Here is a 17,070-nt window from a genome sequence, read left to right as displayed (position 1 = left end):
TTGGTTAAACATTTGAAAATCAATTAATGTATTTTACCATATTAATAGAATGAAGGACAAAAAACCATAGGACTATCTCAACAGAGGGAAAAAAAGCCTTTGACTCCTGCATGACAAAGATGCTCACAAACTAGGAACAGAAGGGAACTTTCTGATAAAAGGGCATCTACGAAAAACCCACAGCTAACACGACATGGTAAAAACTGGTTGTTTTCCCCCTTAGATCAGGAAGAAGACAAGAACTTTCACTCTTGGGCTCTGTCATGGCGGCTTTACTAAAGGAGACCACCAGCCTTGTGGGACTGGCTGTATGTGAGTCATACAAGAGGTTAAGAATATTGTACACAGATTCTTGACGTTCTTGAGCAAATTCCTAAAAATGCAGCCTATAGAAAGTATACGGAACAGATTACAAATGAGAAGCTACTCTGAGTACGGTTAAAGCAGAACCAGATGTTAAGAAATTAGAAGACCAACTTCAGGGTGGCCAACGAGAAAAGGTGATTCTTCAGGCTGAAAATGAACTAAGTCTGGCAAGAAAAATGATACAGCAGAAATCATGGAAGCCTTTAGCGGAAGAGCCTCCTGCTAACCAATGGAAATGACCAATATAATCATGATTAAATGACTAGTGTGTTGATGGGAAACTGATATAATTAAATGTTCTGTTGCATTAAAAAAAAAAAGTTCACTCTTGCCACTGCTATTCAACATCATAGTGTATAATAAGTGAGGGCAATCAGACAAGGAAAAGAGATAAAAGACATTCAGATTGGAAAACAAGAAGTAAAATTATCTCTATTTGCACCTGACTTTGTATAGAGATCTTGTATATAGAAATCCTAAGGACTGCACTGAAAAACCACTGGGACTAAAAAATGAGTTGAACAAATTTGCAGGGTATAAGATTAATATGTAAAAATTTATTTTTGTATATCTATACACTAGGTAGCAACATTCTGAAAATGAAATAATATAATTTCATTTATAATAGTATCAAAAATAATAAAATACATAGGGATAAATTTAACAAAGAAAGAGCAATACTTAAAACTATATTTTATAGCAAAACTATAAAACACTGTGGAAAGAAATCAAAGATCTAAATAAATGGAGACATTTGTGTTCCCAGATTGAAAGACTTCATTTTGTTTTTGTTTTAAAGACTTCATATTGTTAAGAGAACAGTGTTATTCAACACAATCCCTATCAAAGTCCCAGCTGGCTATTTTGCAGAAATTGACAAGCCGACTGATTCATACAAAAATGCAAGGGGGCTAGAATAGCAAAAAGAATCTTGCAAAAGAAGCAGAAAGTTAGGGCACCTGGCTGGCTCAGTTGGTAGAGCACACAACGCTTGATTTCAGGGTTGTGAGTTTGAGCCCCACATTGGGTGTAGAGATTTTTTTAAAATAAAATCTTTAAGAAACAAAAATTTTTTTTAAAAAAGACCAAAGTTAGACGACACACTCTTCTGTTTTAAAACTTACTACAAAGCTACAGTAATCTACACAGTGTGGTATATTAATAGACATACAGACTAATGGGACAGAAGTGAAGTGTTCAGAAATAAACCCTTACATATACTGTCAATTGATTTTTGAGAAGGTGTCAAGACAATTCAAAAGGGAAAGAATCATCTTTTCAATATATGGTGCTGGACAACTAGATATCCACATGGAAAAGAATGAAATTGGAACCCTACAACACACCACACACAAAAATTAACTTAAAGTGTATCACAGACCTAAATGTAAGAGCTAAAATTATAAAACTCTTAGAAGAAAACTCAGGTGTAAATCTTCTTGACATTGGTTATGCAATGGTTTCTTAGATATAACTCCAAAAATACAAAGAAAAAAAAGATAAACACAAAATAATCAAAATTTCAAAATTCTGAATTGCAAACCATATCAAGAAAGTGAAAAGACAACCAGAGAATGGGAGAAAATATTTGTAAATCACGTATCTGGTAATGACTTATCTCCAGTACATAGAGAATTATTTTATCTCAATAACAACGTCAAATTACCCAATTACAATTGGGCAAATGACCCGAACAGACATTTTTCCAGAGAAGACATACAGATGGCCAACACGTACATGAAAAGTCGATCAATGTCATTAGTAATTAGGAAAATGCACATCAAAGCACAATGAGATACAACTGCACATTTACTAGGATGACTACAATCAAAAAGATAAGTAACGAGTATTGGCAAGGATGTGGAGAAACTGAAATCCTCATCCACTGCTGGGGGGAATATGAAATGGTACAGCTGCTTTGGAAAACTGCTTGGCAGTTCCTTAAAACATAACATAAACACAGAATTACCATGTGACCCAGCAATTCCACTCCTAGAAATATACCAAAGAGAAATGAAAACATATGTTCACCAATAACTTGCACATGAAGTTCACAGCAGCACTAGTCATAGAACCCAAATGTCTACCAACTGATGGAAGGATAGATAAAATGTGGTATGTCCATACAGTGGAACGTTATTTGGCAATGGAAAGAAATGAAGCAGTGATACATGTTACAACATGGATGACCCTTGATAACATAACTGATAACATAACGCTACGTGAAAGAAGTCAGTCACAAAAGGGCATGTGATGTATGTTTCCATTCACACAAAATGTTCAGAAATAGCAAATAGATTAGTGGTTCATTAGGACTGGGGCTGGGGGTTGAGTAGGCTGGGAAAAGAGATTAATGGTTGCACAACACTGAATACACTAACAAATTGTACATTTTCGGCAGGTGAATTTCATGGTATGCTAATTATATGTCAATCAAGTTGTTTTAAAAAAACAGAAATAATGGCTCTAACTGCATGTTTTCAGAAATAATGATTAATGGTCTTCTAAAACCTAGAGAAATAGATGCAGCCCTAAGCTGAAAGTTCAAGAGACTAAAATCAAGAAAGTGAAAAGCAAGCTGACTCGTGGCTTAAGATGATTATTTTACAAAAGCCCAAATCAAATATCTTTCATAGTCAAGCATAACTTTTCGCTTACATTACTTTTTGTATAAATCAGCTGCACAGTTTCTCGACATGATTAGTCATTTTATTGGGAATTATAGCAATCTGGGTATTTTTTGCTGTACTGGGAAAGAGCTAGGACAGTCATATTTTAAGATTCTATTCTGCTTCTTGGTGATCAGTTATGCAATATTCTTTGCTTTTCGTAAAGGCAAAATTCACTTTTCTAATACTAGCCCTGACAATATTTTGCAGCAAAAGAATTAAATTCGGGGCGGTACCTTATACCTGTTGTATTCGAGTGTTGATTTAATTCTGTAAATTTAAAATATTAACTCCTCCTTAAAATGAAAGAAGTCACCCTGTTTTAAAGTAAGACAAAGGAAACTAGCCTCATTTGCACAAGATAGTTTACTACAGTTAAGATCCTAATCAACACCCCCCCCCCATCCCATCCCCAAAAGCCATCACTATGAAGTCTCTGAGGTTCTGGAGCTTTGTACAACCTTGTCCTTAACAGGAAGGAAAGGTGTGATCTTTTTTTGGATTTTGATTTCTCTCCTTTGTAGAAGGTTCCTCCTTTGTGGACATTAACATCAGCCCCAGCAAAGCTTATGATTTTTCAGGGTGTGAAGCTCGCAGTATAAACAAACCCATGTGGGGGGAAGTTGGAATGATAGAATGCTATCTAGTTGGGAGATATCCTGGAGCTGATTTAAAAAACCTTCATCTGTGCCCTGTCACTTCCTTTCAGCAAGATCCTGTTAATGTTTACACAATTTTAAAAGTGTATCGGATATCTCAAGGAATAACGTAAATGGCCCCTTTGAGGTTTTTTTTTTCATGTTGATGGAAAAATATCAAAATAGGACCTTTTAAATTTATTTCATTATCCAATCACCAGTAATGCCACCAAAAAGCTGTTTATCCCTACCCTGCTGGAGGAACGCCAGGCGTACCTTCCTTCCCCTTTTTAAAGAAAATGGAAAAAACAAACTTTTTAGACAGATCATTGCAACTTAGAAATGTTACACACGATTCCATAAAACGAACTTTAGCCCTCGAAACTGAGTTTGTGAGGTATGTGTCCCCCAGTTTCATAGCTTATGTGTCTAACATAAACAAAACAAATCATCTTTTGAAATGATTAAGCTTTTTAAAAGTTAGTATTCAGAATTCTGCCAGGATAAGAGAGAGCAATGGGCACTTCTACTCTGAAAACAAACCATAAATCAGTTGACAAGCTTGAAAGAATTCAGTTCTAGTCTGTTCGGAAGCCAAGCGTAAATACAGAAAAGCCTGTTGGCACTTCTACCTTGCTCTCTAAGTTTCGCGTTTTAAAAACACCGCACTACGCAAATGGCGTTTCTCGTAACTTTCAGGCTCGGAAGAAATTCAGATAAACACCCAGGCGAGGCATCTCGTACGGAAAATGGAGCCTGTGCCTTTAAGGTAAAATCGGCTGGATCCCAAAACGCATTCCACTTCTCCACGACAAAGAGTTTGGGGGAGCGCTACCTCTCGGGTTTCTCCGAGGGACTTGGCGGGTTCGGGCAGAGTCCGACCTGCCGCGGAGCCCTCGGCCGTCCCAGCTGCCCTGAGCAAGCCCAGCGCCCGCGCGGCGGGGGCGCCCCGTGCGCCCCGGACTCACCGCTGCTGGGCTGCGGGGACAGCGTGGAGACCGAGGTCTGGCCCATGTCTGGGGTCGCGGGGCCAGGTCTGGAGATCACGCGGCTCCTTTGGTCCTTCGATCATGGGTCCGCTCGCAGGCAGGTTTCCAAGTGCCCATTTCCCGGGCTGTGCGGAGCTGCCCGCCGGATTCCCTCACCTTCTCCCCGGCGCGGGTCTCCCAGCCCGGCCGGCCGCAGCCGGCGAGGCGGATCCTGCCCAGCGGATGCCTGTCATTCCTCTATGCAGATTAGCTGGGGTCAGGGGTCACGGGGGAGGAGGGAGGGGAGAGGGCGAGGGGGAGGGGAGGAGGGGAATGGGTGCGGGGGGACTAAGTGGTGGGGAGGGGAGAGGCCCGGCGGGTGCAGCGGCGCCCGCGGGGGCTGTGAGACCGGCACCGCCCCAGGGTAGTAGAGAGTTCAGGCGACTCCCGCTTAACTTAAAAGGTTCAATGTCAAATGATCCTTTAGGGCTGTAAGAAAAGGAATTAAAGTACTTAGTCACGGTACTTAATTTAACAAAATTTGTTCTTTAAAGTTGGTTTCTTCCTCACATTCTGTTGGCAGTACTGCAGGACTGTTAGATGTGTCCTCTGTGTGGGGCTTTCCTCGTTTTAAAAATTAGCTTCCTTTTAACAAACAAAAAAATTAGTGGCCTCAGTTACGTTGAACAATAAATCTGGAAGATGGAGCTATGTGTAAGATTAGCAAAGGACAAACTTTGCTCTCTCCACCTCAACTCCAGGAAGCTGACCTCTCCTATATTCAAAAAGAACCACTGTGGTATCTCTGAAACCTTGTGGTAAGGAGTTTAAATACACAAAAAGGTGAAAACAACAAAAACAAACGGTAATTTGTTGTAGATGCTAACATTCCCTAAAAGTTGAATTAAATCCTGCCGTAAGTAAATCTCAACCCCAAACTTCTTAAAAATACGAATACAGATACTCTTGGTATATACAACTGATGAGTAACCTATAAATTCTATATAGTGCATTATATATATAGACTCTAAAGATTGCTCATCAATTGCATATATGTATATATATGTGTTTACGTATATATATGTATATATATATATACCTCAATAGGTAGTGCATTAGACTGGGTAGTGGTCACATAAATGTGTTCACTTGATGAAATTTCACTGTATACTATGATTCGTGCATTTTTCTGAATGTATATATTTCATTAAAAAGTAAAAAATTAACTGCAATATATTTAGTTCATTTGCCACAGCTTTCACTTTTTAGATTATCCTAGACATTCCACTCTAAACTATTAAAAAGCTATATAATATATATATTATAAAATAGTAATCTAAGTTATTTAAAACCTTAAGCATGAAAATCTTTTTTTCTGAAGTTTGTATTATTAAGATCACACACAGCCTTGCTTTATTTTTTGAAAGACATTGACTTGTCTGTTTCATCATAATTATGTAAGTTGCCCTATTTTGTTCACACCCAAATAGTCCACCCTCTATTGTGGAGAATTTTTTCCCCTAAAATAGTGTGATCAATTATCTACTTCCCTTTGCCTAATTCATTCTTAAGACACTTGATTTTTTTAAAATGAAATTGAGGATTAACCAAGATGTGAGTTCTAATTAGGACAATGAAATCAATCAACTAAATTTCTTTATAAAGTGCAAAACTGTTATATTTTGGGAACACATCCCACCTGGGGGACTCATCAGTGAGAGTAAACAATTATAATGGCTCTTCCATTTCTTTACTTTAATAAGTTTGCCTTAAAACAATAACAAAAAAAATTCAAGTTAAGTGTTTTCTCAACCTAAATTGAGAGGAGGGAACTTCACATTCTTCCTTCCATTGATTGAGCCTAATTAATAAGGGAGGTCACTGATCATAAGAAATACACAGTAAATTTTGCACATTAAAAATATGTAAATGGAGGGGCACCAGGGTGGCTCAGTCCTTTAAGCACCCCCCTCTTGGTTTTAGCTCAGGTCATGATCTCAGGGTGGTGAGATTGTGCCCTCCTGGGCTCCTCACTCAGGCAGGCAGGAGTCTGCTTCACTTCTCTCTCCCTCTCCCTCTGCCCCACCTGCTCATGCTCTCTCTCTCTTTCTCAAATAAATAAATAAATCTTTAAAAATTATGTAAATGTTATGATTTTTAAATTGACAAAGGCTAACTTTGAGGCTATTTTTGCTATCATTGATCTTCTTTTCCTTGAGAAACAATGAAGTGTTTCTTTTTTATTTCTTCTGCAAATTCTTATTTCAAACATCAAAGGGGTACTCTGTAGTTCTCTTCTTTCAGGATTTGCTAAATCCATCTATATTTACCTTATTCAAAACCTTTCAGGATTTGCTAGTTAATATAATCTTAGCCTCATCTGAGATTCCTATAATCCCCTGATCAGGTTACACACTTTTCTCTGAAACTTTTCCAGTTCCATTACATTATCCTTGAAACATGTCAACCAAAACTACAGTAAGTGTGCATCAAGGTTTCCTTACAAGGGTGAGACAGTTATTCTATTTTGCTGTCTTTTTATCAAGGCTAACAAATTATACTAATGAACATAGAAAAAGTCTACAGAAATCCCTAAATTCCAGTTATAGGTCATCATGTTAGAATTTATCATCTAACAAGAGTATTTTAAGATAATTTCCAAAATTGCCTTTTTCTTGCCTTAGTAGAGATAATCAATTATTCGGCCAAATTACAGTCTTACTAAGAGCTCTGGGTATTAATCCTACAGATTATAGTGTAACTATGGGAACATTTAATGCCATCGGAAAAATATGGACATTTATCTGTGTATTACCTCTTTCCACGGAGTTTATAAAAATGCTAAATAAGATTAGTGCCAACATCTAACTCTGAGGAAGCCATCTATTTATAATTCTTCAGCCTTTATCCCGTTGGTCCTGCTCTTTGGTCTGTATTCCTAAACCAAACTTTTGTCCAGCAATATCCTGATAAATACTCAATACTCGGGTTTGTCTGGGGGTGGGGGACAAGATTGATTTGTGACTTGTGTGTAGTACTTGCCAATTTCCTTAATGTAAATACTCCTACAATGGCCAATTCAACAAACAGTCGACTGGCTTGCAAAATTTATGTCAATTGGTTTGCAAAATTCCTGGAAATTTAACAACTGGCTTATATGAGCTGCCTTCAGCATACCACTACTTTCATCCTTTATAACGTGCTGTCATCAGGTCATACCATGACTGAAATTGAGGAATAGTCTATGTTAAGCTCTCCTAAAAATATAGAATGATGGCATCTACTGATTTTTCCACTCTACAGTCTAAATATCTTTCAATCCCTGAAAGACTTATTCGTTTACTTCCAGAAAGAAGTTAAAGTGAGTGGATTAGTAAAATAGAATTTCCCCTTCCTGAATCTGGTTTGCCTTTTGACAAAAAGGTTGTATGTGTGCATACAACCTTGGTGTTTTCAGGCATTTTATCTTATCACATAGATTTCACTGGTCTGTCTGACTTGGAGTTATGAAGCTCTCCTACCTGGGGTACCCAAAGTTACCCTTGCACCCCTGATGGATGCAAATCACTAGATTTACTAGATAAAAGTGAAAAGCATAAATAAACCTTAGCCATCTATTTGTGGAAAAGTCCGTACCTACTAGGTTCAAGTCCAAACTGTAGATACATAATTTGGTGGCTACAGAAGATGCTGTATAATTAGAACAGTCATGACTACCAAATCCTATCCTTTAGGTGACTGCCAGTCTTTTCTAGCCCCATCTAAGCTTGGAGTGGGAGAAACAGTGAGATCTTTCTCCCTCAGAGAACAAATGCCACGAATACACATCATGGGGGTCTGGCTTTGCCCTGATGCTGCAGAACCAATTTTGAGACACCAGCAGTTGGGTGGGAGAGAAGGGTTAGGCAGACTCCCAGCAGATGAGATGGTTGGTCAGAACAGTGGTGGTCCAGGAAGCAAAGCGGCTGGTGGTGGCCATGATGAGTAGATGAAGATTCTCACAACTGGCGCTCTTATTCCTGGACTTGGCCATGAAAATTCGGTGAAGTACAGACATTTCCCTGAGTCAGGGGAATTACAGTCAAAGAAAAACCCTTTCCTACTGGGAAGGAAATGAAACTTAGTGATTAAAACTGAGTAATTTTCCAAATAGGATTTTATTTCCCCCAATGTCTTAGGTTGTTTTCTAGATACAACGGTCAGAAGAAACAACAGAAATTCACAGGTCATCTAAGACCACTACGTTAGCCAATTATTTTCTTTCTATTTAACATTGTCAGATTGATTGAAAAGCAGAAAACTGTCTTTTCTTCCTTCCGCTGGTGGAGGTGCTAGAGGGCAGTTTTTATTTTTTTAGTATATGTGCTGCCGGAGCAAGCACACTAGAGAGCAATTTTTAAAGTTAGAAGGCTATTTTAACACAAGGGGGTTCTAATAACCAGGTAAAAGGATACATAACTCAGAAACTAAAAACTAACACGCAAACATTTTTAAGTATTAAGGTACTTTTTTTAGTAGAATGTCTGCGGGGTTTTTAAAACTTTGTATTACTCCAAAACTTGGCTACATTTTGTAAAAGGAAGCTTACTTAGAAAATATAATTACTAAAATGCGAATTACAATTTTACTGGATCTTATAATTTCAGTTGAAATTCTGCATATGTAACTACCATTTACTTTTTAAAATATTATTCTATAGCATTGCTACCAAATGTTTCCTGTGCCTTTTATTTGGACAATTCTGAGAGATCTTAGTTTTAACATGATAATATAAACAGACAAAGGAGAATTTTGGTTAAGAAAAGAATTACAACTTTGGGCATTCTAGTCATATTAAGCATCAATAGGAGAGAAAAACACATTCCACAAGTATTAGAACAGGAAACAAACCTGTAAAACAGGCTTTTCTTTCCTATTGTTCTCATATTTTTATATGATTTATTTCCTGAGTTTTCCTTCTACTGCTTGCTTGAGCTAGGATTATCAAAATACCTTGCCCCTGCCTTGCCCTGAGTGAGTCTCCACAGAGGGCGTGGTGTAACTCACGTGTGCTTACTTAGTGATTGAGTTGGACAGTTGGAAGATTTATTCTGGAAAACAAAGACCTTATGGGTGGTGCTGCCATTTCCTTTCCCCCAAATTTTCTCCACCCCAGGAGAAATAGTGTGTATTCTGCTGCACTTCATTCCGCAGGAAAGACAAATTACTCATCCACAGTGTCTAAGACTCTGACAACTGCTGTAAAATTAATAATCTTTAATTACTGATCAAAATCTATAGAGACCAATCCTTAAAGACATCTTTAATAATTACTGCCCAATTTACAGAAAATAATTGCTAAAAGTAAGGTCCAAATCATTGTTTTTGGTTTCTTTTTTTAAGATTTTATTTATTTATCTGAAAGAGAGAAGGAGAGAGAGAGAGAGAGAGAGAGAGCAGGTGCAAGCACAAGCAGTGGGGAGGGGCAGAGGGAGAGGGAGAAATAGACTCCCCACTAAGCAGGGAGCCTGATGTGGGTCTCCATCCCAAGACCCTGGGATCATGACCTGGGCCAAAGGCAGACACTTAACCAACTGAGCCACCCAAGTGCCCCCAAATCATTGTTTTATTAACCATCACATCCATCCCTAGGACCTACCAAAATGTCTGGCACCTGGGAGGGAACTTAATACATATGTGATGAATAAAAGAATAAGCATTTACATTACCTCCATAATTACAACAACTTAAAGTATGGATAAAAAAATCATCTAGAACTATATGTATGATTTTGATTATAGTAATATAGACTCCATAGCAAAATAATATCAAGTCTGTCAATGACTGTAAATTTGCTTTTATATGCTTTATATGAATAATCATCTAGTCGTTCAGTTACATTGACTAAGCACCTCCCATAAGCCCAGTACCTATAGTGCATGGGACGTTAGTGAGGTACAGACCCTATCCTGGCGGGAGTTCATAGTGAGGAGATATATAATCTATATATATATGGAGAGGGGTGGGGATTGTGGCTTCCACGTAAATGAGTATAACAGTGAATACTATGATAGAGATTTGTTCCACCAAGAGTTAAGGATGAACAACGGGCTGCTACAGAGGCGGCTCTGAACTTTATCAATTGCCAAATTTGCATCTTTCCAACAGAGAGGCAGCAATTCATCCTGAAGATGCCTCCAGATTGTGACAGGCTTTCTAAATCAAAGAAAGATTCAATTTTGATAATATGTGGATCATCTAAACTGCATTTGCTTGTTTATTTATTGCTTACAGCTTTTTGAGGAATGATTTATAAACCCTAGAATCTATTCATTTTATGTAAACAATTCAATGAGTTTTGGTAAAAAATAGTGTAACCACCACCACCACAATAAAGTTTTAAGAAAGCGTTGAGAGCCCTCAAAAGTCCTTTCAAGTCCTGCGGTTAATCCCCGTCCTACCCCCTGGAAATGGCAACTACTGATCGCTTTCTATCCCTATTGTTTTCACTTTTCTAAAACTTCATAAATGGGATAACACTATATGCAGTTTTTTTTTATATCTGGCTTCTTTCACTTAATGTTTTTGATATTCATCCATGTTGTATGTATCAGTATTTTGTTCCTTTTTGTTGAGTAGTGTTCCATTGTATGGCTGTAGCAAAGTTTGTTTAACCATTTACTAATCACTTGACCTTTGGGTCGTAACTTTATCTCATTGTATTCCTGTGCTGTGAAAATACATAAGATACTATATTGTTATGTTATGTTATGTTATGTTATATGTTATATTATATTATATATGGTAGTTCTGTGTAAATAAGAATTACTTATTCGTTCATCATTCACCCAGCAAATATTTATTATGCTTCTCCTTTGTATCAGGCCCTGTTCTAAGTATTTGGTATATAGAATTGAACACAAAGTAAAAATACCTGCACTCATAGAACTTATATTTTAGTGAAAGGACAGAAAAGAAGCAATGAATACAATAAGTCAGTAAATTTTATAACAATTTAGAAGATGAAAAGTGCTATGAAATAGAGAAGAGTAGGAGATTGGATTAGCATGGGATAGTCCTGGTAGTTCTCATGCTATTTGAGCACAGACCCAAAGGAGGTGATGGAGTTAGCCATGTGGCCATCTGAAGGAAAAGCATTCCAAGCAGAAAGGCCAGTTAATACAAAGGTAAGAGTAATGCTGTATGGTCACGCAGTGAGGTTGGAGTACTAAAGGAAAGGTGGATGAGAAAGAGATTATAAGACTTGTAAGACCTTGGAGTTGACCATGGACTTTGGCTTTTACTACAGATGAGATGGGGAAGCAGTGACAGTTTTGACCAAAAAAAAAAAAAAAAAAGACACGATTTGATATATTCTATGATCACTATGGCTTCTCAGGAGAGGACAGGGGAGACAAGGTTGGAAGCAGAGAGAACAGGAGAGACACTACAGGAATAATCCAGGCAGGAAATGATAGTGACTTAGACCAGTTTGGCAACAGTGGGAATGATGAAATGTACCTGGATTCTGGATCCATTTTAAGGTAGGGCCAAATTTCTTCATGGGTTGAATGTGGGACATGAGAGAACCGAGACGAAGCAAGGATGACTTCAAAATTTTGTATGAACAACTAGAAGGACCAAATTGTCATGAATCCAAATGGGACAAGAGTGAGTAGAGTGGGTTTAGAGTGGGAAATTATAGACCCAATTTTGAGATGTTCACTAGACATCCAAGGGGAGAATGAAAACAATCTTAGGTGTTACCAAGGAAAAAAAATCTAGACACATCTTAGTAAAACTGAGTATTAAGAATACAGAGAAAATAAGTAGACAAGACAGATGCACATTAAGGAATCCCAATAAATCTAAGAAGACAACAGAGTTATATTTTCTTGATGTTATAGAGAAATAACTGTCAACTTAGAATTCCATATCAAGATAAATAAACATTTACTAAGTCAAATAATCACTCACTAAAAGTGATTAATCACTAAAGGTACTTCTACAGAATATTCCTTAACAAGAAAGAAAGTGAGCCTGGATTAAGGGTAAGATGCAAAAGACAATTGATAAAATTATGGTGGACTTAATAAAATATTGGGTAAGCAAAAAGGAAACGTAGTCAGTAAATTTTTAATATATGTTAGGGTCCTGATTTTGACCAGAAAGAGGACAGAAATATTGAATAGTTTTTGATTTTGTTAGAAAAATTTATTGTTTCAAGTAATAAGAAAAATACAATAATAAGCTTCCATGTCAATAAATAAAAGAAAGAGAAAATAGAAGTTACACTTCTCCAAATGAGATGGTAAAATGAAAGAAAAAAAATTGAAAAACAGCATGCTAAAAAAGATGATACAAATTAAGATGGTCAAGGCAAGTCCAAACCAGTAATTGCAATAAATGTGAAAGGAATAGTCTTTTTTTTTTTTTTAAGATTTTATTTATTTTATTCGACAGAGATAGAGACAGCCAGTGAGAGAGGGAACACAAGCAGGGGGAGCGGGAGAGGAAGAAGCAGGCTCATAGCGGAGGAGCCTGATGTGGGGCTCGATACCATAACGCCAAGATCACGCCCTGAGCCGAAGGCAGATACTTAACGGCTGTGCCACCCAGGCGCCCCTGAAAGGAATAGTCTTATCTAATGACAGACATTAAAAAATTGGAGGAGGCAGAAATATTATGTATCTTTTTCTCTCTGCCAACTTTAGGATATACACCCAAAACAGCAAAAGCTGAAAATAAAAGCATGAAAAATACATACCAAGCAAATGCTTACCAAAGGAAAATTGGTATATCGATATTAATAATTGGGGCACCTGGGTGGCTCAGTCAGTTCAGCGTCTGACTCTTGATTTCAGCTCAGATCATGATCTCAGGGTCCCGGGATTGAGCCTGGTGTTGGGCTCTGCACTCAGCGGGGCGTCTGCTTGAGGATTCTCTTTCTCCCTCTCCCTTTGTCCCTCCCCTCATGCTCTCTCTGTCTCTCTCTGAAATAAATACATCTTTAAAAAAACAATAGATGAATTAAAATTGAAGTCAAAATAAATAAATAGCATAGAGGGATCTATTATAAAGGATAAAAAAAGTAACAAGAAGATACACATACAAATTATTAAGGGATATATACCCCTACCGTCAGAACCTTGAAATATGAAAAGCAAAAACTAACAGAACTGCAAGGATAAACTGACAAGTCCACAATAATATGGAGAGATTTTAACATATCATCGAAAAGTAGTAAGATAAAGTAGGCAAATACTTTAAAGGTTATGGATTTTAACAATCCCAATTAACAAGCTTGACTGTTGATGTCTGTGGAGACCTGTACTCAAGAATGGCAACTCTATACTGAGTTAATTCTGGATCATACACAAAATCCCAACAAATTTTAAAGACTTCATATTAAACAACGCACAACCTCTGACTATAATTAGATGTATTGATTTCTTAGAAATCAATAAGAAAAATAGTTAAAAACAGAAATAAAAATGTCTCCCATGTATTTCTGGAAATTAAAAAAAAAATGTACTCCTAAGAAACACAAGGAAATCAAATTGTAACTTATAAAATGTTTAGAACTAAACAATAATGAAAGTATCGCAGAACATGTGGATGATGTTAATGTGGTAATTAGAGGTATTTTAAACCCTAACTGCATTTATTTAAAAGGAAGGAAGAAAGGAAGGAAAGGAGGGAGGAACAGAGTCAGGAAGGTTGCTTTAGGGATAAACTCACACATTAAATTAGGTAGGTATTAAACTGATGAGGGTGAAAAAGAAAAGAAAAAAGAAGGAAAGAACAGAGAAGAAGGGGAATAAAAGGCAGGGCGCAAATGAAAGAACTAAAAATCAAGAGAGGTGGTTCATTGCTTTGATATATTCAGTGCCTTCATTCATCCATGTGAAAAGTGGGGACTCACTCAATGAGAGAATGCTCTACACTTTTGAATGGAAAAAGTAATTGGAATGTAGGTGAAGACAATTCAAGATGAAAAACAGAACTACCTGGAAGTTAGAAGAGCTGAAACATCACTAGTAGAAAGGTGTATTCACTTTTTTTTGAGAGAGCACGTGCACATGTCAGCAGGGGGAGGGGCAAAGAGAGAGGGAGAGAGAGAATCCCAAAATGACTGGAGGGAGGAGGAGGGGGAAGTGAGGGAGGAGGAAGGAGGGAGGAGGGGGAGGAGGAGGAGGAGGAGGAGGAGGAGGAGGAGGAGGAGGAGGAGGGAGAAGGGGAGGAGGGGATGGAGGAGATGCTCCATCCCAGGACCCTGAGATCATGACCTAGCAGAAATCAAGAGTCAGGGGCGCCTGGGTGGCACAGCGGTTAAGCGTCTGCCTTCAGCTCAGGGCGTGATCCCGGCGTTATGGGATCGAGCCCCACATCAGGCTCCTCCGCTATGAGCCTGCTTCTTTCTCTCCCACTCCCCCTGCTTGTGTTCCCTCTCTCGCTGGCTGTATCTATCTCTGTCGAATAAATAAATAAAATCTTTAAAAAAAAAAAAGAAATCAAGAGTCAGATGCTTAATCAACTGAGCCACCAAGGTGCCCCACAGGGAAGTGAATTTAAAACTTACTGTTTTGCATTCAGGGAGAAAAATACAGATTCATTTTTAGTGTTATTTAAACCACTTCCATAGCTCAGCATCCTAGAACTAAAAACAGATGAAGAATTCCTATCTACTGCTTATTTTTGTTTCCTTTAGAATAAATACCTCTCTGTAATATTTTTTACTTGTAGTACAATGGTATCTTTAAAACTCCAAATAGCATCTTAAGGGGATCACAAATAAAATAAATAGTTTCTCATATTTAACAGGCTTAATTTCAACTGTTCTTTATTTTTATGCTTCTGGTATTTAATTTTATTATTTTATTTTTTGTAAAGATTTATTTATTTATGTGAGAGACAGTGCATGAGCAGGGGGAAGGCCAGAAAGAGAGGGAAAGGGGAAGCAGACTCCCCACTGACCAGGGAGCCCCATGCAAGCTAGATCCCAGGACACTGAGATCAAGACCTGAGCTGAAACCAAGAGCCAGACGCTTCACTGACTGAGCCGTGCAGGTGCCCCACTTCTGGTATTTTAAACAGAAAAAAAAAAAACAAAAAAAAACCCCTACAAGGTTGGTTCCTAAAAACCTATTTAATTTTATTAGAACTTGAATCTAAGTCTAAGAAATGCCTCCAGGTAATGCAACTCTCTAGGGAAAAGCTGTACATATTGAAGAGGCTTTATAATATAAAATGGATTTCAGTAACTGCAAATTACTTCTCAATTAAGGAAAGTTGACACATTCTCCAAGCAGGTGATGAAGATGGAAGCTGAGAAGTGGATGGGGGGTGAGCGAGGCACCTTGCAGGTGTGCAGACTTAAACTTTCATCAAAACAAGATTTATTCGGGGAGAAATCATATAATCACACAATTAATAAGTAGACCTACAAAATGGGCTTGGAATATTGCCATTTTAAATCTACACACCCCTCTCCCAAGCAATGTGGCTTTTTCACTGAAGCATTTTCATTCCCCAACTTCTTATGAGAATGCACAAGGGAAATTTCTACAGGGGAGAGGAGATTCCAATATACAAGATAGAAACAAATTTTACCTAAAAGTTTTATTGTTATACTTTAAAAGACAAATATGTAGCAGGAGAAAATGCTGTGATTTTTCTCTGTTGTAATGTATTCCAAAACCTACACGAAGCCCCCAAGATTTCACTATTTCTTTGGATTATTTGATTTCTTCTTCATAGGTGTGTATATTCAGTATTATTCTGTGAACCGATGAGACATATGGTGATACATTTCTTTGAACCAATGCTGAACACAATATACAGCTACATTTATTAATAAAACAGTCAACATTACTATATATTTCCCATTTTCATCTGTGACTTTAGGGTAATAATTCTTGCTTTGTTTCCAAGTTAAATATTACCCTATTTCATCTAGACTTTTTCATTTTTATGCAAAAGTACCATAAATATTGAGTTGTATCCATTATTTATGGCAATATAGAAATATCTGGTACCATAGTTTGAAAACTGATAATACCATCTGCAGAATGAGACTTTTCTTTCATAGCCTGACAACACTGTAGTACTAAAAATTCATAGCTTATTTTCATCCCATAGTCTATCTAGGTTTACCGAAAGCCTTGATTCTCAAATCTCTGTGTGTCTCCCTCTTTTATTACTATCCAGAGGACTCACCCTCCTGGATTGATTGATTCTTGAAATCGGGCCTCCAGGGGCGCCTGGGTGGCATGGTTGGTTAAGCATCTGCCTTTTACTCAGGTCATGATCCCAGTGTCCTGGGATCAGTCCCCACATCAGGCTCCCTGCTCAGCAGGGAATCTGCTTCTCCCTCTCTCTCTCTCCCCTGCTTGTGCTCTCTCTCTCTCTCTGCCAAATAAATAAAATCTTAAAAAAAAAACCTGGCCT

General features: G+C 37.7%; 1 protein-coding gene and 1 pseudogene across 1 annotated transcript in view; one reads left to right on the top strand and one right to left on the bottom strand.

Moving 5' to 3' along the window:
• PHACTR2 (phosphatase and actin regulator 2) overlaps nt 1–17,070 on the bottom strand; it is a 241,810-nt gene that overhangs the window by 108,160 nt on the left and 116,580 nt on the right. The gene's annotated exons all lie outside the window — the stretch shown is intronic.
• On the top strand, nt 264–693 carry LOC123800410 (NADH dehydrogenase [ubiquinone] 1 alpha subcomplex subunit 5 pseudogene; annotated as a pseudogene).

Source organism: Ursus americanus, chromosome 11 (assembly GCF_024610735.1).
Source record: "Ursus americanus isolate L20-20 chromosome 11, mUrsAme1.1.p, whole genome shotgun sequence".
NCBI classification, from domain to species: domain Eukaryota; kingdom Metazoa; phylum Chordata; class Mammalia; order Carnivora; family Ursidae; genus Ursus; species Ursus americanus.
Note: the sequence above shows the minus strand (reverse complement) of the source record. Positions and strands in the feature narration are given on the sequence as shown.